Raw genomic sequence first — 22,404 nt, 5'->3', positions numbered from 1 at the left:
TTTTCAAAGGTCCTGCCAAGCCACCGGAAGTTTCTGCGGTGGTTTTTGCAAACGTAGTCATCAGAACCCTCTGAGTGAGGAACATGAGACTTTAAAGAATCACCTGAATTTTTTTTGGTGGGTCCTTTATTTGTAGAAGATACTAGGAGCATTCTGTGGCTTTTTTTTCCCCCAAGGGAGACTATGTTTTTAAAACGCAATGAGCTAGAAGTATCAAAAGATGAAAACTGCAGAACAATTTCAAAGTCCATCAGCTGTTTGGCATTGAGACAACTAAAATTCTGTAAGAAGAGTAAATGGGGCCAAAACACAAAGGAAATACAATATTGTCCTTAATAATTACAACTCTTTCTGAGGCAGAATGTCACATATTACCTCTGTGAAACTTTAGGATAAAAGCAAGTACAGATCAATGAGGTTCCTGCAGCTCACCTCTATGAACATGGGATTTTGGAGAACCATAGCCAGCTTCGGTAACCAACAGGAAACTGGCCAGGAGCAAGCCTATCAATCAGATCAGCAACTCTAACCTGTCAGAAGGTTTTCCAAAAGAGTTTTTTTAAACATAAGGCGGCTGCATGCAGTGGCTCATGCCAGTAATCCCAGCACTTTGGGAGGCCGAGGTGGGCGGATCACCTGAGGTGAGGAGTTCGAGACCAACCTGACCAACATGGAGAAACCCCATCTCTACTAAAAATACAAAATTAGCCGGGTGTGGTGGCTCATGCCTGTAATCCCAGCTACTTAGAAGGCTGAGGCAAGAGAACACTTGTACCTGGGAGTCGGAGGTAGTGATGAGCTGAGATCGCAACATTGCACTGCACCCTGGGCAAAGAGAGAGAAACTCTGTCTCAAAAAAAACCAACCAACCAAACAAATAAACAAAAAATAAGGCAAAGGAAACTCAGTATACATATATTTATTTGAATTTTCATAAGTTTTGACCAAGAACTGCTCTAAGAAAGAATTAAAAAACAAATAATCCTGGAGAAATAAAATGAGGGTATCAAAAACCAGTGAAATACTAGAAAACAACTAACAGAGAACATCTGTTCCCCAGAATGGAAAGAAGTTGGTCTAGACATCAGTACAGTACTGAAGTATTACATAATACAAATGTTTTACAGCATTCATCTTTAGAAGGAGGGAAAAGTTTACAGATGAGCCTGGAGCTTCCTAAATCCTACTGTCCTGTATGGAAACACTATGTTTTTAAACATTTTTACTTCTTTCCCTGGCTTAATTCCAAAGTTTGGAGAATTGGAACCAAGGGGTATCTTCCAGCATCTCAGATATAAAGTTCATTTGGGCCGGGCACGGTGGTTCGCGCCTGTAATCCCTATACTTTGGGAGGCCAAGGCAGGTGGATCATCTGAGGTTAGGAGTTCAAGATCAGCCTAGCCAACATGATGAAACCCTTTTCTATTAAAAATATAAAAAATTAGCTGGGCATGGTGGTACGTGCCTGTAATCCCAGCTATTTAGAAGGCTGAGGCAGGAGAATCACTTGAATCTGGGAGGCAGAGATTGCAATGAGCTGAGCACTCCAGCCTGGGCAGCAAGAGCAAAACTCCATCTCAAAAAAAGAAAATAGTTTATTTGGTGGATGGGAGCACTGTAGAGTGGATGCCAGTGTATTTTTTTGCTTTTCAAGTTTCAGTTATTTATTAATCAGTGTAATCTCCAATATATTACATCAACATGATTTTATGCATTTAGAGGAGAACTATTTCCTGGTTAAGTAGAAACCTGTGTGGATGGCTTCTGGAAGGCTTTCATTCTAAAGCAGCTTTATACTGAAACATTTCATTCAGAAATCTGGAGCTTCTTTCTTGAGTTTGCTGTAATCCACATTGATTGAGTAGAACCTGTATTGATCATCAGGACCCAGTTTGTTCCAGGGCACTGGGTTATTCTTTCTGTCCCAACTAACATCTGGATTGAACAATGCCAGACGCAAGAGATACAGTGCTGCTCCAGTACATCCAGCTCCAGTAAATACAAAGAGGGGCATCAAGCTCGGATGCTTCTTGGCCTGATCAATGATCTGGCAGAGCATGTTTGTGGCAGAGGCAACGATTGGAAAGAAGAGAGCCAGCCTAGCCACCAGGCCCTGGGCTAAGTAGTATCTCACCAGTGTATTTTAAAGGGCCTTTGGGAATTTTCTATTCTGCCTGGTCCACTCCTACTACAGATGTAAGACTATAGTTGTGTACTTGGTCTTGTTTTAACTTATAACTTCTTTTTTAATTTTGGTAAAAATACATACAACATAAAATATACTATTCTAACTATGTTTCTCTCTTTCTTTTTTTGAGAAGGAGTTTTGCTCTCGTTGCCCACGCTTGAGTGCAATGGCACGATCTCAGCTTACTGCAACCTCTACCTCTCAGGTTCAAGCAATTCTTCTGCCTCAGCCTCCTGAGTAGCTGGGATTACAGGCACCTACCACCACAGTTGGCTAATTTTTGTAGTTTTAGTAAAGATGGGGTTTCACCATGTTGGCCAGGCTGGTCTCGAACTCCTAACCTCAGGTGATCCACCCACCTCAGCCTCCCAAAGTGCTGGGATTACAAGTGTGAGCCACTGCATCTGCTTATCCTAACCATATGTAAGTGTACAGTTTAATAGTGTTAAATATCCTCACATTGTGGTGCAACCAAATGTGAGGATATTTAACAAAACTTTTTCATTTTGGAAAACTGAAACTCTACACCCATTAAACCACAATTCCCCTTCTCTCCTCAGGCGCCAGAACTCACCATTCTACTTTCTGTTTCTGTGAGTCTGACTACCCTAGATACCTCACAGAAATAATCTGTCTTGTCGAGGTGCAGTGGCTCACGCCTGTAATCCCAGCACTTTGGGAGGCAGAGGCAGATAGATCAAGAGGTCAGGAGATTGAGACCATCCTGGCCAACATGGTGAAACACTATCTCTACCAAAAATGCAAAAAGTAGCTGGGCGTTGTAGCGGAGGCCTGTAATCCCAGCTACTCAGGAGGCTGAGGCAGGAGAAATGCTTGAACCCTGGGAGGTGGAGGCTGCAGTGAGCCGAGATGGTGCCATTGAACTCCAAACTGGCGACTTTTGGAGTCAGAAGATGGCACTGAGATGGTGCCACTGCACTTCAAACTGGTGACAGAGCAAGACTCAGACTCAAAAAAAAAAAAAAAAAAAAAAAAGAAGTATCTGTCTTTTGGTGACTGCTTTATTTCACTTAGCACAGTGTCTTCAAGGTTCAACCATCTTGCAGCATGTGTCCGAATTTCGTCACTTTTTAAGGCTAAATAATCTTCCATTGTATGTATTTACCACATTTTACTCATCCGTTCATCCACTGATGGACATTGGGTTGCGTCCACCCTTTGTCTATTGTGAAGAATGCTGTTATAATCACATGGATACAAATATCTCTTCAAGACTCTGCTTTCGATCCTTTTAAACGTATCTTCCAGAAGAAGTGCTAAATGATATGGTCATTCTGAGAGTTTTTGAGGAACTGCCATACTGTTTTCCACAGTGGCTGTGCCATTTTACAATTGTACCAACAGTAGACAAGAGTTCCAGTCTCTCCGTTTCTTCTTCAACACTTGTTATTTTCTATTTTTCTAATAGCAGTAATTCTAACGGGTATGCAGTAATACAACTTCTTTATATAATCAGCCACTTATATGTAACCACTGTTTCTTCTTACGAAGTACATTTTTTAGACCAAAACAATAACAAACTTTTAAAAATCAAATATAATACAGGAATACATTGGGGATAGTTATATTATTTATAAGAGACTATGCAATTACAATGAGTATTATGCTTTTTTTTTTTTTTTTTTTTTTTTTGAGATGGAGTTTGTCACTCAGGCTGGAGTGCGATGGCACGATCTTGGCTTACTGCAACTTCCGCCTCCCCAGTTCAAGCCATTCTCCTGCTTCAGCAGCAGGATTACAGGCATACACCATGAAACCTGGCTAAAATTTTTTTGTATTTTTTGTAGAGACAGGGTTTCACTGTGTTGGTCAGACTGGTCTCAAACCCCTAACCTCAAATGACCCCTCCACCTTGGCCTTCCAAAGTGCTGGGGTTACAGGCATGAGCCACCAGGCATGACCTGCAATTACTTTTAATTGCAAAAGAATCTAAAAAAAATAATAATTAACTAGAAGATAAAATCTGAGGAAATAGCCCAGAATGCAGTTCAGAGGAATGGAAAGACAAGCAATGGAAGGAGTAAGAGCCGTGGGTGACCCGGCAAGGCCTGCAGTGCTTCCTCCTGCCCCGCAGAACAACACCCCACCATGAACACAAGCTTGGGTTGGCTGGCTGCTTGGGGGGCAGAACCGAGCTGAGCCAGGCTGGGCCGTGGGGACTCAGTGCTCAGTCAATCCACCAGCTGACCACAGACACCTCGGAGAGTCCACTCGTGTGGTCAGCATAACTTCCCAGCTGGCCAGCAAACTTGAGAAATATTAATAAATGATTGTTGTTGGGCTGGGCACAGTGGCTCATGCCTGTAATCTCAGCTGTTTGGGAGGCCAAGGCAGGCAGATCATGAGGTCAGGAGTTTGAGACCAACCTGGCCAACACGGTGAAACCCCATCCTTACTAAATATACAAAAAATCAGCCAGGTATGGTGGTGAGCACCTGTAACCCCAGCTACTCAGGAGGCTGAGGCAGGAGAATCGCTTGAACCCAGGAGGCGGGGGTTGCAGTTAACCGAGATTGTGCCATTGCACTCCAGCCTGGGAGAGAGGACGAAACTCTGTCTCAGGAAAAAAAAAAAAAAAAAAAAAAAAAAAAAGTTGGTTGTTTTAAGCTATTAAATTTTGGAGTGTTTCTTTTCATTTTTAAAAGTTAATTTATTATTTTTTTTTAGATGGAGTCTCTCTCTGTTTTCTAGGCTGGAGTGCAGTGGTGCCATCTCTGCTCATTGCAACCCCCACCTCCTGGGCTCATGCAATTCTCCTGCCTCAGCCCCTGGAGTAGCCGGGATTAAAAGCACCCACCACCACACCTCGCAAATTTTTATATTTTTAGTAGAGACCGGGTTTAACCATGTTGGCGAGGCTGGTCTCGAACTCCTGATCCCAAGTGATCTGCCTGCCTTGGCCTCCCAAAGTGCTGGGATTACAGGCGTTAGCCACCTCGCCTGGCCTGGAGTGTTTTATTCTGCAGTAATAACTAACCAACCTGCAGAAGAACAAAGACCAAAAGAAATCCTTAAAGACACTCATTTTTTACTATCACAGTTACTGTCTGTATACCTGGGTATGTCCGAAAAAGATTCATGCCAAACCGTTAGTTTGCACTGTCCATTCTGGGCTCACAAAAGCAAAGCCATTACTTCAGCAATATACTGGCTATTCTTCCTAGCTGGTTTGCTTTAGAGGTGTGTTTGGCTGGGTTTTATTTTTTAAATGACTATTTCTTTCTAATTGTTGAGGAACCCTGTAACTACCCTGCACCTTTTGCAACTGTGCATTGGAGGAGCGTTTCTTGTGGTCACTGTGAGGGTAATTTTCACCCCCTGTTGCTTGGTATTCTGCAGAAAGGTTTTCATACTTGCTCAAACCAGCAGGTTGGTGCCATGGTGAGTATTGCAGATCAGCTGCATTTCAGAACTTCGCAACTGGTGAGTCTGCACCTTGTCCCAGTAGGACAAGTTGAGGCTTGAGGGTGGTGCCAAGGAAAATTCTAGAGGAGACGGAATGATGCCACAGCAGATGGAGGTATGTGTTCATTTAGGAGCTGGAAGGTGCCTCTGTTGTATAAGTAGGGTCACCTTGAAACTACACTGCTCGCCAAACTCCTTAAATGTGTTCAGGCTTTCTCCACGTGTGCATCACCAGAGAGTTGGATAGTTTATTGCCAGAGTCCGTTAGCTCTTTTTTGATAAGGATGATATTCTGGAAGTACACTGTCTCATTGGATATTTTAACTAGAAGTAGCAATACTAGAGGAGGCAAAAGGATCTATTCTAGCCTGTCCGTGATTAGAGCTTCTGGCCCTTTCAGGAAGAAAGGATGGAGGAAAAAGTAACTGGTAAAGAAAGTGAGGGTACTAGGTAAAGAAGAGGAAGAAGGTAGAGGAAAACCAGGAGAGGGAGGAGGAAACAAAGGAGGGGCAGAGGTGAGCACCAGCTGTATACATGACGAGGGCCGCATTCGCCTCCAGATGTCTCTCTCCCTGCCTCCAGGCTTCGAGGCTCTTTGCAATAGAGCTGCTTGGAAAATTCTTCCATAGCAATCTGAGCATGCTCATCCTCTGACTTAGAAACTCTGTGGTGCCCAGTTGCCTCTGCATCAAGTCAAATCCCCCTAGGTTGGCGTTCAAGGCCTTCCGCACCCTGGCCTCACCATACCTCTGGTCTTAGGTCCAACCTGAGACTCTCCAGGTCCTCCATTTGCCCTGCGCCCCCTTCCTTATCTCTGGAGGCACCAGGTCCTTAAATGCCCTCTTGTTACTCCCACCATCACTAAGGACACAGCTTCTGTGTTTCCTCCCCTGCCAAGGGTTTATATGCTGGCCGTCATCCCAGCACTGGCCCAGCAGCTCCTGAAGAATCATACGTCATGTACTTCTCTCTGTATCTCCATCACCTAAACAGTGCCTGAAACCAAGAGGACCCTTCCTAAGAGCTATAGAATGAATCAATGAATCCATGGCCAGCCCATACCTTTTTAAAGGTGTTTTTAAATTTCATTTTCTTTGTATTATTTCAGATGGGATCTCACTCTGTCACCCAGGCTGGAGTGCAGTGGTACAATCTTAGCTCACTGCAACCTCTGGCTCCCAGGTTCAAGCCATTCTCCCACCTTAACCTCCTGAGAATCTGGAATTATAGGCATGTGCCACCACGCCCGGCTAATTTTTGTATTTTTTAGTAGAGATAGGGTTTTACCATGTTGGCAGGCTGGTCTCAAACTTCTGACCTCAAGTGATCTGCCCACCTTGGACTTCCAAAGTGCTGGGATTATGGGCATGAGCCACCGTGCCTGGCCTTAGCTGTTTTTTTTTTTTTTTTTTAATTAAAAAAAATTTTTTTTAAGATAGGGTCTTGCTCCGTTACCCAGGCTGGACTTTGGTGGCAGAATCAAAGCTTACTGCAGCTTCTAACTCCTGGATTCAAGAGATCCTTCCACTTCATTCTAAAGTTTTAGGAGGGCCACTAATAATACAGCCCATAGAATTTACAGGCTGTGGTGTGATAATTCAATACATACATGTAATCTATATTGATCAAATCAGAGTAATAGCAAAAAACATCACCTCAAACATTTATCCTCTTTGCAATGGAAACATTCAAAACCCTCTCTTCTAGTTATTTGAAAATACTTGATAAATTATTAACTATTATCCCCCTGTAGTGCTACAAAACACTAGAATTTATTCCCCCATCCAGCGATAGTTTATATCCATTAACCAATCTCTCTCGTCCCCTCTCCACCTCCCTTCCTAGCTGATAGTAAACACTGCTCTATTCTCAACCTACATGAGATCCATTTTTTTGTTGTTGTTTCCACATGAGTAAGAACATGAAGAATTTATCCTCCTGTGCCTGCTGTATTTCATTTAACATAATGTCCTCCAGGATTTTTTGGGTTTTTTTTTTTTTTTTTGAGACAGATTCTCACTGTCACCCAGGCTGGAGTGCAGTGGCACGATCATGGCTCACTGCAGTCCCCACCTCCCATGCCCAAGTGATCCTACTGCCTCACATCCAGAGCAGCTGGAACTGCAGGTATCCACCAACACATCCAGCTAATTTTAAAAATTATTAATACTTTATAGAGATGGGATCTCTCTGTGTTGCTCAGGCTTGTCTCAAACTCCTGGGTTCAGGCAATCCTGCCTTGGCCTCCCACGGTGCTAGAATTACAGGTGTCAGCCCCTGCACCTGGCCCCGGATCTTTTAATAGTCTAGCTAAAGAAGTATTCAGACACTATTTCTCCTTACCATAGGTTTTCATAAAAACTCAAAGTATAGTGAGATATAGCTTTACTTGTTTCTTCTAAAAACAGGGATTTCTTCCAGGAATTATATGTGAGCAAATGGTGTTCCCACTCCTTCAAAAGCAAAATATGTGACAGCTAAAGAGAGAAAAAAACCTGGCTAAAAAGCAAAAAAAGCCAGATGCAGTGGTTCACATTTGTCATCCCAGCACATTGGGAGGCTAAGGTAGGAGGATCGCTTGAGCCCAGGAGTTTGAGACCAGCCTAGGCAATATGGTGAGACCTTGTCTCTATAAAAAATAAAAATAGAGCCAGGCACAGTGGCTCACACCTGTAATCCAGCACTTTGGGAGGCCAAGGCAGATGGATCAGGAGTTCGAGACCAGCCTAGCCAACATGGTGGCCATCTCTACTAAAAATACAAAAATAAGCCAGGTGTGGTGGCAGGTGCCTGTAATCCCAGCTACTCGGGAGGCTGAGGCAGGAGAATCGCTTGAACCTGGGAGACGGAGGCTACAGTGAACTGAGATCATGTCACTGAACTCCAGCCTGGGTGACAGAGCGAGCCTCCGTCTTAAAATAAGTAAATAAATAAATAAAAATAAAAAATTAACTAGGTGTGGGGGTGCATGCCTGTAGTCCCAGCTACTAGGGAGGTAGAGGCAGAAGGATCACTTGAGCCCAGGAGGTTGAGGCTTCAGTGAGACATGACTGCACTACTGCACTCCAGCCTGGGTGACACAGTGAGACGCTATCTCAAACAACAACAACAACAACAACAACAACAACAACAACAACAATACACTTACAGTGGTATGCTGGAGCCGGCTCTCACAAGCTGATAGAACCAGCCGTGTGCACCTATTCCCAACTCTGAGTTCAGTGATGTCACCTTGATATGCTGATACTTAGCTGTAGTGGGAATATTTACAGGACAGAAATCCACAAAGGCTACACATCAGGGCTTTCCTCCTCCACTCCCAGAGGACCTGCTGTTATGCATTTAATAGCACACTACTGCAGCTGTATGTTTTAAATGTCCACTGATCATGGATATGTAGAGGTATGGATAGATGGGTGTATGAATGATAAAGCAAACACAGGGAAAATGTTACTTGTAGAATATTAGGCTGGGCAAGGTGGCTTACAACTGTAATCCCAGCACTTTGGGAGGCCAAGACGGGAGGATCACCTGAGGTCGGCAGTTTGAGACCAGCCTGACCAACATGGAGAAACCTTGTATCTACTGAAAATACAAAACAGCTGCACACGGTGGCCCAGCCACTTGGGAGGCTGAGGCAGGAAAACCACTTGAACCAGGGAGGCGGAGGTGGTGGAGAGCTGAGATCGCACCATTGCACTCCAGCCTGGGCAGCAAGAGCAAAACTCTGTCTAAAAAAAAAAAAAAAAAAAAAGGTGAGGGGGAAGAAAAAGAACTGTAGAATATTAATTGGTGGATATATAGAGGTTCACTATGCAATTAGTTTAATTTTTCTCTATTTGAAAATTTTCCCATGAGATATCATCGCACCCCAGTTAAATTGCTTTTATCCAAAAGTCAGGCAATAACAAATGCTGGTGAGGATGGGGAGCAGAGGAAACCCTTGCACACGGTTGGTGGAAATGCAAATTAGCATAGCCACTATGGAGAACAGTTTGGAAGTTCCTCAAAAAACTGAAAATAGAGCCACCGTACGATCCAGCAATCCCACTGTTGGGTATATTCCCAAAAGAAAGGAAATCAGTATATCAAAGAGATAACTACACTTTCATGTTTACTGCAACACTGTTCACAATAGCCAAGATTTCAAAGCAACCTACGTGCCTGTCAACTGATGAATAGATAAAGAAAATGTGGTGCACAGACACAATGGAACACTATTCAGCCATAAGAAAGAATGAGATCCAGTCATTCACAACAACATGGATGAAACTGGAGATCATGATGTTAAGTGAAATATGCCAGACACAGAAAGACACACTTCACATGTTTTCACCTAATTGTGGGATCTAAAAATCAAAACATGGAGATAGAGTAGAAGGATGGTTACCAGAGACTGGGAAGTGGGAGGAGAGTGGGGGCAAAGAGGGGATGGCTGATGGATACAAAATACAGTTAGAAAGAATCATAAAACCTAGCGTTTACTAGCACAACAGGGTGACTCTAGTCAATAATAATTTAAACCTACATTTAAAAATACCTAAAAGAGCATAATTTGATTGTTCATAACACAAAGGATAAATGCTTGAGGGGATGGATGCCCCTTTTATGCTGATGTGATTATTACACATTGCATGTCTGTATCAACATATCTCATGTTGGACCAGGCGTGGTGGCTCATGCCTATAATCCCAGCACTTTGGGAGGCCAAGGCAGGCAGATCACGAGGTCAGAAGTTTGAGACCAGTCTGGCCAACACTGTGAAACCCCATCTCTATTAAAAATACAAAAAATTATCCAGGTGTGGTGGTGTGCACCTGTAATCCCAGCTACTCAGGAAGCTAAGGCAGGAGAATCGTGTGAACCTGGGAGGCAGAGGTTGCAATGAGCCAAGATGGTGCCATTACACTCCAGCCCTGGCCACAGTGTAAGATTCCGTCTCAAAAAAACAAAACAAAACAAAAAAAACTCATGTAACCCATAAATATATGTACCTACTATGTACCCATAGAAATTAAAAACTAAAGGAAAGAAAGAAAATTTTTCTAATAAAATATCAGGGGAAAAAACTTAAAAAATGTAAAAACATCAACCACACAAACCTTAAACTCACAAAGGAAAAAATAAACCACTTCTTTGTCTGAACTTGAGCAATTCAGTTTAACAAATGCTCAGGAGTGCTGAGCTACAAATCCATACTTTACTAGGTCCAGCTTCCTAAAGGGCAAATTTCCAGGAGGAAGTGCTCCCCAGAAGCTGAGCTTCAGAAATAAACAGCCAGAAGAAGGAAGCTGTAATTTGACAAGCGTAGTGCCATCTGATCTACAGCCAAACCAGCTACTTGCAAAATCTGGAACAGTTCTCTGATCTCAGGTCACAACAAAAAATCCTTGCAAAATCAGAATTATTTGCTAAACTAGGCATTGCTCTCATTGAAAGATAAGTGAAACCAAGAAAAAAAAAAAAAAAAAAAAAAGGTGATTTTTTTTTTTTGAGACGGAGTTTTGCTCTTGTTACCCAGGCTGGAGTGCAATGGCGCGATCTCGGCTCACCGCAACCTCCGCCTCCTGGGTTCAAGCAATTCTCCTGCCTCAGCCTCCTGAGTAACTGGGATTACAGGCACGCGCCACCATGCCCAGCTAATTTTTTTTGTATTTTTAGTAGAGACGGGGTTTCACCATGTTGACCAGGATGGTCTCGATCTCTCGACCTCGTGATCCACCCGCCTCGGCCTCCCAAAGTGCTGGGATTACAGGCTTGAGCCACCGCGCCCGGCCGAAAAGGTGATTTTTATATCCAGTTTTTCCACCTTTAACAATAATAACTACTGTTTAACAAAGTCCTCTGGTGTGTCAGACATCTGTTTTACACATATTATTTTTAAAAATCTTTTTTGTGTCAGAACTCTTAATGTGAGATTTACCCTCTTAATATATACATTTATTTATTTATTATTATTTGAGACAGAGTCTTACCCTGTTGCCAGGCTGGAGTGTAGTGGCGTGGTCTCGGTTCACTGCAACCTCCGTCTCCCAGCTTCAAGCAGTTCTCCTGCCTCAACCTCCCAGGTAGCTGAATCACAGGGGCACACCACCACACCCAGCTAATTTTTATATTTTTAGTGGAGATAGGGTTTCACTATGTTGGCCAGGTTGGTCTCGAACTTCTGACCTCAAATGATCTGCTCACCTCAGCCTCCCAAAGTACTGGGATTACAGGTGTGAGCCACTGTGCCTGGCCTTATTTATTATTTTAATTCATTATTTTTTGAGACAGTGTCTAACTTGCTGTCATGTCTGGAGCATAGTGGTGTGATCACAGTTCACTGCAGACTTGACCTCCCAGGCCCAAGTGATCCTCCCACCTCAACCTCCCCAGTAGCCGGGACTACACATACACACCACCATGACTGGCTAATTTTTTAATTTTTAATTTTTTTGTAGATAGGGTCTCACTATATTGCCCAGGCTGGTCTCCAACTCCTGGGCTCAAGCAGTCCTCCCATCTTGGTCTCCCAAAGTATTGGGATTATAGGCATGAGGCACCACACCTGCTCCCACTTTATTTCCCCCAGACTCAGAGTCTCGCTCTGTCACCCAGTGCAATGGCGCGGTCTTGGCTCACTGCAACCTCCACCTCCTGGGTTCAAGTGATTCTTGTGCCTCAGCCTCCAGAGTAGCTAGGATTACAGGCAAACACCACCATGCCCAGCTAATTTTTGTACTTTTAGCAGAGATGGGGTTTCAACACGTTGGCCAGGTGTCTCCACCTTAATAGATTTTAAAGTGCTTACACATGACAGTATTATGAACTACAAGCACAGTCTTGTACAGCAGATCTTTAGCACTTACTCATCTTGCATAACAGAAACCTTAAACCTGTTGATTTTTAATCCCTACAATGGTCTGCAAAGTTTACCTCATTCCTCCCGTTTTTCAAAGAGAAAACAGCATGAGAGAGGTTAAATAATTTATCCAAACTCACTAAACAGATGCCCGAAACAAAATACAAACCCAGGTCTGTGTATCCCTAAAGCCTACAGGCTTCTCTTATTTTGCTCAGTACTTTTTCGTTTGAGATAGATTCTTACTCTGTTGCCCAGGCTGGAGTGCAGTGGTGTAATAATAGCTCACTGTAACCTTGAACTCCTGGGCTTAAGCCATCCTCCCATCTCAGCCTCCTAGTAGCTAGGATTACAGGTAAGCAGCTTATGAGACAAAAAGTTTTCTCTGTAGACATGGGGTCTTACTATGTTGCCCAGGCTGGTCACAGACTCCTGGCCTCAAGCAATCCTCTAGAGCCTTGGCCTCTCAAAGTGCTGGGGTTATAGGCATGAGCCACTGCATTCGGCCTTGCCCAGTACTGTCTCCAGTGTCCTGAGAGAATGTTCTTTTTGAACATTCTTGCTAATAATGTTATTACTCCTTGCTAATAAGATTATATTGTACAGTACATATAGTTATTATATTATGGCTGGGTGCAGTGGCTCACACCTGTAACCCAGCACTTTGGGAGGCCGAGGCAGGCGGATCACCTGAGGTCAGGAGTTTGAGACCAGCCTGGCCAACATGGTGAAACCCTGTCCATACTAGAAATTCAAAAATTAGCCAGGCGTGGTGGTACACACCTGTAATCTCAGCTACTCAGGAGGCTGGGGCAGGAGAATTGCTTTAACCTGGGAGACGGAGGTTGCAGTGAGCCAAGACTGTGTCATTGCACTCCAGCCTGGCTGACGAGTGAAATTTCACCTCCAAAAAAATATATAAATTATATGTTACATTATTGTATATTATATATATTCGGTAACAGTATAATAAATAATTTCATATAATCATTACTTTAATAATTAAATTGTATATAATTATGCTGTTAAGCTTGAGGGGACTTATGTCCCTTTCCTGAGATAAAAACAGACACATCTTTGGGGAGTCAGATCCAGACCGTGCGATCCTGACTGCCAGCACCTCTCTGTCTCCGCCAGCCCCACGTCCTATCTGCAGCCCCCACGTTTATTATTGGGGGCTGCAGCGCTATGGGAGTGGCATTCCCTGACCTTGTCAACTCTCGTTCCAGCATTTGCTAACAATGGCAGTGATAGAAAAAGTGTCGTCCAAGTCCGATGGCTCTTAATGTTTAATACACGGTGAATCTCATACCGTTTAGTCGGACTATCTAGAGCAGTGAGTTCTTGCAGTCCTTTTGAGGGACTTGAGTTTTAAAGGGGGAAAAAAACAGAGAAAGAAAAATAAAAGGATTTGGAATAGAGAGACACAACTTTCCTTCCAAGATATGCTGCTGCTGGCTTGGAGAGGAAGGGCTTCTGGGGAGTCAGCTGATGAGGACACATGACATTGTGAATGAGCAGTTATAGGGTCAGGGTGGTGCCCCGGGTGCCTGGAGGATGACAGAGATCCCATGTTAACTAATTCTGGACACATATTCTGTTCAAAGAGAATCTTTCAGCTGGGCGCTGTGGCTCACTCCCGTAATCCCAACACTTCGGGAGTCTGAGGCGGGCGAATCACCTGAGGTCAGGAGTTCAAGACAGGCCTGCCAACATGGTAAAACCCCGTCTCTACGAAAAATACAAAAATTAGCCGGGCTTAGTGGCAGGCGTCTGTAATCCCAGCTACTCGGGAGGCTGACGCAGAAGAATTGCTTGAACCCAGGAGACGGAGGCTGCAGTGAGCCAAGATCGTGCCATTGCACTCCAGCCTGAGTGACAGAGACTCTGTCTCAAAAACAAAAAAAAGAGAGAGGGCCTTTCTCTGGTGGACGAGAGTGTTGTGTAGAGACAACGTTCTGCTGCTTGCTGGTGTGTCAGCAACACCTCTGCGGTTAAGCAGCGTCACTGGAGGTAAGATTAGGAGGCTCAGTTTCATCATAGTCAGCAGTTTCACAAACTCTCACCCTCTGCCCCCATCTCATTCTGGCCATGAGGCAATATGAAGCATTATTTTCTTTTTCTTTCTTTCTTTCTTTCTTTCTTTCTTTCTTTCTTTTTTTTTTTTTTTGAGATGGAGTCTTGCTCTGTTTCCCAGGTTGGAGTGCAGTGGTGCGATCTTGGCTCACTACAGCCTCTCCCTCTCGGGTTCAAGCAATTCTTCTGCCTCAGCCTCCCCAGCAGCTGGGATTACAGGTGCCCGCCACCACACCTGGCTAACTTTTGTATTTTTAGTAAAGACAGGGTTTCACCATGTTGGCCAGACTGGTCTCGAACTCCTGACTCAAGTGATCCGCCCACCTCAGCCTCCCAAAGTGCTGGGATTACAGGTGTGAGCCACTGGGCCCAGCACCCATGAGGTAATTTGAGATAAAGCACAATAGCCAGCAACAGATCCTCAAAATAATTCTTCCCTTCCCTCCCTTTCCCTTTCCTTCTGTTCTCTCTTCCATCCTCCCTCCTTCTTCCTCCACCCTGTCTCCAGAGAAGCTTGATATTTGACACTTTCCAATGTCTACAATGGTGCATTCATCTGGCCTTTTGACCGAGTGAGTTGGTCTTTCCAATCAGAGCTCTCTCATGTTTCTGTTTGAGGAATGTCTAGCTGGGGTCAGGGAGGATGTCGGGAAATGGATGCACTCTTGCAGTGTTTTGGAAGTGCAAACTGCTGCAACCTTTCTGGAAAACAATTTAGCAACATCTATGAGTAATTCACCCTTTGGCCATACTCTCAAAGATAGATGTACAAGGACACGCATTACAACATTGTTTAACAGGATGCCAATGGAACATGTCATGTTGTCTCCAAAATGAGGCTACAGCCCTAAAGCTGAGAATAAGAGGTGCTAAATCCCCATATTTGAAGGACACCCACCAGCTGGCAGGACCAGTCCTTTGACCAATAATCCCCTCTCCTCCCCATCATATAATAACTGAAGTCCAGGCATTAGAAAATCACTCAAGTTCAAGGTGAGAGCTCCTCTTTTACTCCCCTCTGAAGCCACATGAGTGGAGCTTCAAGACAAACTTAGCGACTGAGAATGCTTGCAAGAAGGGAGGACTGACATCTCAGTCCTGATCCAGAAACCTGCTAAGTAGAAACTCATGGGGTCCACACAGGCTCTCATGTTGTTGCAGAACTCGGTCAAAGAGTTCTTGAGAAAGCCAGATCTGTTTCTTCCAAAAGCCTGGGAATAGACAAACAAATAGAGACTGCTCTTTGCTTCTTGCCTGGGTAATTTTGGAATGAAAGGCTTGCTGGAGCAATCAGAGTTGTGTGAGTGTCCCGAGGGGCAAGCAAAGACCAGGAAAGGTGGCTGGGCTTGAGTTGTTCTGCTGGTATCCCGCCCAAGAAGGCCGGCCTCTTGCTGGAGGAACTCCAGCATGAAAAAGGGCAGAGTCTATGACCAGGTGTGGGGACTTGTAGAAAAGATTAGAAGTCACAGCACGTCACTCAGCCAGGGAACTTCTAGACCATCCTAAGGACTTGTGCAAAAGTTCCGTGAAAGAACCAACAGTTGGACACCTGCCATCGAGCACACATGGATAACTAAGAGAAGATGGTATCTGCATGGACTCAGTTAAACAAGTTATACTGGTCAGATGCAGTGGCTCATGCCTGTAATCCTAGTACTTTGGGAGGCCAGGGTGGGAGGATGACTTGAGGCCAGGAGTTCAAGACCAGCCAGGGAAACAGTTAAGATGCTGACTGTACAAAAAATTAAAAAAAAAAAATCAGTGGGCACGGTGGCATGTGCCTGTAGTTCCAGCTACCTGGGAGGCTAAGGCAGGAGGATCTCTTGAGGCTAGGAATTGAAGGCTATAGTGAACCATGATTATGCCATTGCACTCTAGCCTGAGGGATGGGGAGTGGCAGAACAAGGCTCTGTCTCTAAATGAAACAAAAGTGGCTGGGTATGGCGGCTGATGCCTGTAATCCCAGCACTTTGGGAGCTGAGGTAGGTGGATTTTTTGTGCCCAGGAGTTCAAGACCAGCCTGGGCAACATGGTGAAACCCCTGCTCTACAAAAAATTAAAATATTAGCTGGGCATGGTGGCATGCACCTGTAATCCCAGCTACTCAGAAGGCTAGATGAAAGAGTCAGATCTTGTCTCCAAAAAAAAAAAAAAAAAAAAAAAAAAAGGAAAGGAAACAGTTATACCATTTTCATGAATCTGTCTTCCCTAACCATCTTGACTCTGGAGGAACCAGAAGCCCCAGAGTATGGGGAGGTCCCCATAAGCCACTGGAAACTCCAGAACTGAGGGTGGGTATGGGCTTAGCACTGGGTGACAGATTGAAGATTTATGACTGGCGTGAATTTTTAGTAATGGCTATGGTAGATGTGTGGAATTACTATACTCGGGCATCACACCAAGCATGGAAGAGTTTATATTCCAGATAAAAAGGTTTGTCGCTGTCTCTTGGTTTTTCAGACTGTTGACGGCCAAGTGTTCAGATGGTCTTGCTTTGTGGGACAGATAGGACTTCACACCATTGCTGGTGCGAGTTTTCTGGAGGAAGTGGGCTCTGAGATGAATTCTGAATTAAAGGAAGAATTCTTGGATCTTGGGTAGAGTCACAGGCGCCTCTGATAACAAGTTGTAGGAGAAAGAAGGAAACCAAATGTCTTTTTGCATAATTGGCAGGGAAAGGATCCCTAAATGGAACTGGGAGGTGATACAATCGGGGCTAATTTGATAGAGTCTGGAAATCAAACGTGACTACACTGACTTCACCACAGAAGCATCCACTGATCGCGCTCTCAAAGATGCAGGTGAGAACCATGGATTTTAATGACAGTGTTTCAAACCATTCCTAAGGACCGGAGTATCACGGGAATACTGCCAGCTAATGTGTTTTATTGCAGATGAGAAATAAATACAGATTATCCCGGGGACTTTCGAGTGGAGGAAAAAAAAAAAAACAACAACTCAAAGCCAAACCGAAAATCAAGAGTATAGCTGAGCCAGTTGCAGGAAGCAATGGCAAATTATTCTGAGGTTCCTACCTGAGGGAGGGAAACAATGGGTAATTAGTTGATCCAGGGAGAATGTGTTCGAGGCTTCAATGTAGTTACTTAGCTTTCTTTGAAATACAATGAAGCATGATTGCATTTTAAATTAATTCCCAGCCTGCCAGGCTTTGAATTTTTCATGTTTACTTTTACTTTGCCTGTAGACTTGATTTTCCTTCTTTTTACAAATAGCCAACAAAATTCAAGAGGATGATGTTCCACATAAGCAATGTTTATTCGGTTAGCAAGTATTAGCAAGTATTTATCGTGCTTACCCTGTAGGTGGTGAGGAGGAAGGAGCCAAGGTGTGTTCTATCAAGTACCTATCAAGTACTGAAATAGAGACTGTCTTATACATTATTTCGTATTAAACTATACAACACCTCTGTGATATAGGTACTATCATTCTCATTTTTCATTTTAGGAATCTGAGCCTCAAAGAGGTTATGTGACTTATCCCAAATAGTGTCTTTTTATCACGCTGTCGGTTCTCATGCTGCTAATAAAAACATAGCCGAGACTGTGTAATTTATAAAGGTAAAAGGTTAAATGGACTCACAGTTCCACAAGGCTGGAGAGACCTCACGAGCATAGCCGAATGTAAATGAGAAGCAAACTCACATCTTACATGGTGTCAGGCAAGAGAGCGTGTGAAGGGGAACTCCCCTTAACAAAATCATCAGATCTCGTGAGACTTATTCACTACCGTGAGAACAGTATGGGGGAACCACCCCTATGATTTCATTATCTCCACCTGGCCCCACCTTTGACATGTGGAGATTATTACACTTTAAGGTGAGATTTGGGTGGGGATGCAGCCAAACCATATCAGTGTCTTAGCAAATTACCACAGTGCTTGCAATACCATCCTACAGTTAACTGTTGACTTTGTAGGACAGACATTTGCCTACACAATGTCCCATCATCTCTCTTGTCATTAGAATCCACTCTCCTCTGTTGACATTGTATACACCGGCTACTTACTCCACCAGCTTCTCTTGTAGCTAGAGGTGGACTGTGGCTCTCATTTGTCAAAGAGACATCACTACACCTCCTGAGGGTGGGGGTAGGGGAGCATCAAGAAAATCTTTAGATTTGATATATTCATTGAACTGTTGCAACTACCGTCCAGCCACGTGGCAGATGGAAAGATGTCTTCAGTGGGGTTGCAGAGCCACTGAGTTCCAGGACCAACCACCCGCAGGCTTCTTGCCATGGAAAATGAGCTCCCAGCAGCAGAAATGCCTTGCATGTAGCTATTCTGTTGGAAGCAGCTGAGTACATTCTGCCCAATACAGGCAGGGCAGGCTTGCTTCAGTGTGCCTCGATTCTCACCACCCACTTGCAGGAAAAGGGCCCTGCCCACAGGTCACTACCAGGGAGCCAGGGCAGCCTGCTGGCAGGCTGGCAGGACCATCCAACGGCCTTATATGAAAGCAGCCCTTCAAAGAGGGTCTGAAGACCAAATTAGATGCTCGCTTTGGAGAGTTTGAACTGGAGATATAGGGAGATGGTTCTCATTTAGCAGAGGAAGAAGAAATAGTAAATGAACAAACAAAAAAGAGAAAACCACAGAGGCTTGGAGGAAAGCTGATTTATCTCCTGGCAGAGCTAATGCTCCAGTAAATATCCATCCATAATCTCCCAATGCCCAGGGAGGACGGGACCACCGGAGGTGACCACTGTGTGTGCCAGTTGTCCTTGTTCAAAGCCTCAGCTCCTCCCTCAGCCTAGATTTTGCTGTTTAATGCTCCTCTGTTGTCAATTTTATTTTTAGTTTCTGGGGCAAACTGGCTGAGGAGGGAGCAGGCTAAGCGGGCCCATGCTGAGAGCATTGCTGGATGGCTCAGGCCTGCCCTTTGCTCCTTGAGCTTTGAAGAGCTTTTTTTTTTTTTTTTTTTTAGACGGAGTTTCACTTTTGTTACTCAGGCTGGAGTGCAATGGCGCGATCTCGGCGGCTCACCGCAACCTCCACCTCCTGGGTTCAGGCAATTCTCCTGCCTCAGCCTCCTGAGTATCTGGGATTACAGGCACGCGCCACCATGCCCAGCTAATTTTTTGTATTTTTAGTAGAGACAGGGTTTCACCATGTTGATCAGGATGGTCTCGATCTCTCGACCTCATGATCCACCCGCCTCGGCCTCCCAAAGTGCTGGGATTACAGGCTTGAGCCACTGCGCCCGGCCTGAAGAGCTTAGGAAAGCAAGGCTTGCTTTCAGGGGCTTCATGAGGGCCTTGGATTCTAGAAAAACCCCGGATCGATTTGGGGCTGATGCACTCTCAAGCCAGGGTCTCGGGGACCACAGAGCAGCCCAGGCTGGCCTCTCCATGGCTGGGACCACGCTGTCTCCCTGTCAAATCTGTTCAGTAGATCCACACTGACTTCAGTAGCTTCAGACTTACCCATCACTTGTTATCTTGGTCTCCCAATGAGCCTGTCCACCAGTTGCTACCGATGCTCTGGACACAGAGTGGCCATCCTGTCCCTGGACTCCCGCTGTGGGGCCTGGTAGTGACGCCAGGTTCCTGCACACACTTCACACACACATGCTTGTTTCACGATCACAACAGCTGTAGAAGCAGCCCCCGGAAACCCAAAATGAACTGAGATAGGTCCTGCAGACAAAACAGCCTGCCCTGCCCAACTCACCTGTTCCCACTCCTAAGCGCTGATCTCCCTGTGTCTTAGCTCGGGCTGCCCTGACGAGGTACCGCAGATAGGGAGCTTAAAACAATAGACATTTATTTCTCACATTCTAGAGACGGGGATTCAGTTTCTGGTGAGGGCTCTCTTCTTGACTTGCAGACTACTGCCTTCTCGCTATGACCTCACCAGACCTTTCCTTTGTATGTGTTCCTGGAGAGATAGCTTTGGTGTCTTTTGTTTTCTTTCTTTGTTAAAAAGTTTTTGTAGAGAGGGGTCTTACTATATTGCCCAGGCTGGTCTTGAACTCCTGGGTTTGAGCAATCCTCCTGCCTCAGTTTTCCAAAGTGCTGGGATTATAGGTGTGAGCCACTGCACCTGGCCTGTCTCTTTTCTCTTTTTCTTTTCTTTCTGGTACCTCTTCTTATAAGAATACTAATCCTATCATTTCAGGGCCCCACCTGGATGACCCATGTAACATCCGTTACCCGCTTAGAGGCCCTCTTTGCCAATGCAGCCACGCTGGAGGGTATGGCTTCAACATATGAACTTGGGGGGACACAATAAAGTCTGCAGCCCCTTGAAAGCAGTAGCCACACCTGATTCAGCTTTTCATCCCCCCATCACAGCTCAGTTTCAACATACCAGAGTGTCCAATAAATGTGAATTCAGAGGAGTCTTGAATGAAATGGCAGAGCTGGTATTTTAACCCAGGTCTTTGAATCACCAAATCAAGCACTGGACATCATAGCTTGGCACCTAAGGGGAATTAAAGAAAGAATACACCATGGTTTGCCCTCTGACACAGTGCGGTGTGGGCTGGTGAGGATGTGAGGAAGGGGGTCCAGAAAGGATGGGAAGTGAGTTAGCCCTAAGAGGCTGGTTTGCTTTGGGGTTTAGGAGTAGCAAGGAGGGGCAGGATGGGCAGCTTCAGCCAGAAAACCCGGGATCGGAGATCTGAGTTTCAGCATGGTAGTCTAAGATAGGATGAGAGTTCAAGAAAAATTGAAGATTTGGAAGAGCTTTGGAAGGTCTGAACCAAAAGATCGCATTGAAAATAACCTTGCCAATCTATAACATATAACTTCAATCAAACAATAGTTCTGATCTTTTAACCAACCATTTAAAAGTTCATAGTGGTTGGGCATGGTGGTTCATCCCTGTCATCCTAGCGCTTGGGAGGCTGAGGTGGGAGGGTCACTTGAGCCCAGAGTTTGAGACCAGCCTGGGCAACATATAGTAAGACCTTTTCTCCACAAAAATAAAATTTAAAAAAATTAGCCAGGGCCCGGAGCAGTGCAGGGCTCACCCCTGTAATCCCAGCACTTTGGGAGTCGGAGGCAGGTGGTTCACTTGAGGTCAGGAGTTTGAGACCAGCCTGGTCAACATGGTGAAATCCTGTCTCTACTGAAAATACAAAAAAATTAACCTGGCGTGGTGGCTTATGCCTGTAATCTTAGCTACTTAGGAGGGTGAGGTGGGAGAATTGCTTGAACCTAGAAGGCTGAGGTTGCAGTGACCTGAGATGCCACTGAACTCCAGCCTGGGCAACAGAGCGAGACTCTGTCTCAAAAAAAAAAAAAAAAAAAAAAAAAAAAAAAAAAAAAAATTAGCTGGGCTTGGTGGCGCATGCCCGTAGTCTCAGCTGCTCGGTAGGCTGAGGCAGGAGGATTACTTGAGCTCAGGAGTTAGAGGCTGCAGTGAGCTATATCATACCACTGCACTCCAGCCTGGGTGACAGAGTAAGACTGTCTTTAAAAAGAGAAAGAAAAAGAGTTAATAAAAAATGTAATCTTTTCCTTAGTAAAAGGAATTGTCTTATGGCTATGATAATTAATGGTGAACAGCTTAGGAAAGATTTTTAACCATATGGATTATGGATGAGTTTGTGCAGAAATACTGCCATTTTAAAATTAAAACTGCATCCAATATTCATGATGAAATTGTAAGTGAATTATTTATATAAGTAAGTTTATCTTTTCATATTTTTTCAAAGAGTATATTGGATTGTTTAACATCTACAATTATGGTTCACGTTAGGTTTTCCAGAAGAATTTATTGTTTGGAACAAGCAAACTTGGGGAAGTTTAAAGTTTGTCTTTTCAAGATCATGCACATCTCCAAGATTTCCATATATATATATATATATATATACATGTTTCAGGAGAAACCTCTTAACAATACT

The 22,404-nt window shown here is 44.4% G+C and overlaps 1 pseudogene; it reads right to left on the bottom strand.

Moving 5' to 3' along the window:
* Nucleotides 1-838: 838 nt before the first annotated feature.
* LOC120367577 (cytochrome c oxidase subunit NDUFA4 pseudogene) overlaps nt 839-22,404 on the bottom strand; it is a 41,746-nt pseudogene continuing 20,180 nt past the window's right edge.

This window comes from Saimiri boliviensis, chromosome 8 (genome assembly GCF_048565385.1).
Source record: "Saimiri boliviensis isolate mSaiBol1 chromosome 8, mSaiBol1.pri, whole genome shotgun sequence".
In the NCBI taxonomy this organism is placed as follows: domain Eukaryota; kingdom Metazoa; phylum Chordata; class Mammalia; order Primates; family Cebidae; genus Saimiri; species Saimiri boliviensis.
Note: the sequence above shows the minus strand (reverse complement) of the source record. Positions and strands in the feature narration are given on the sequence as shown.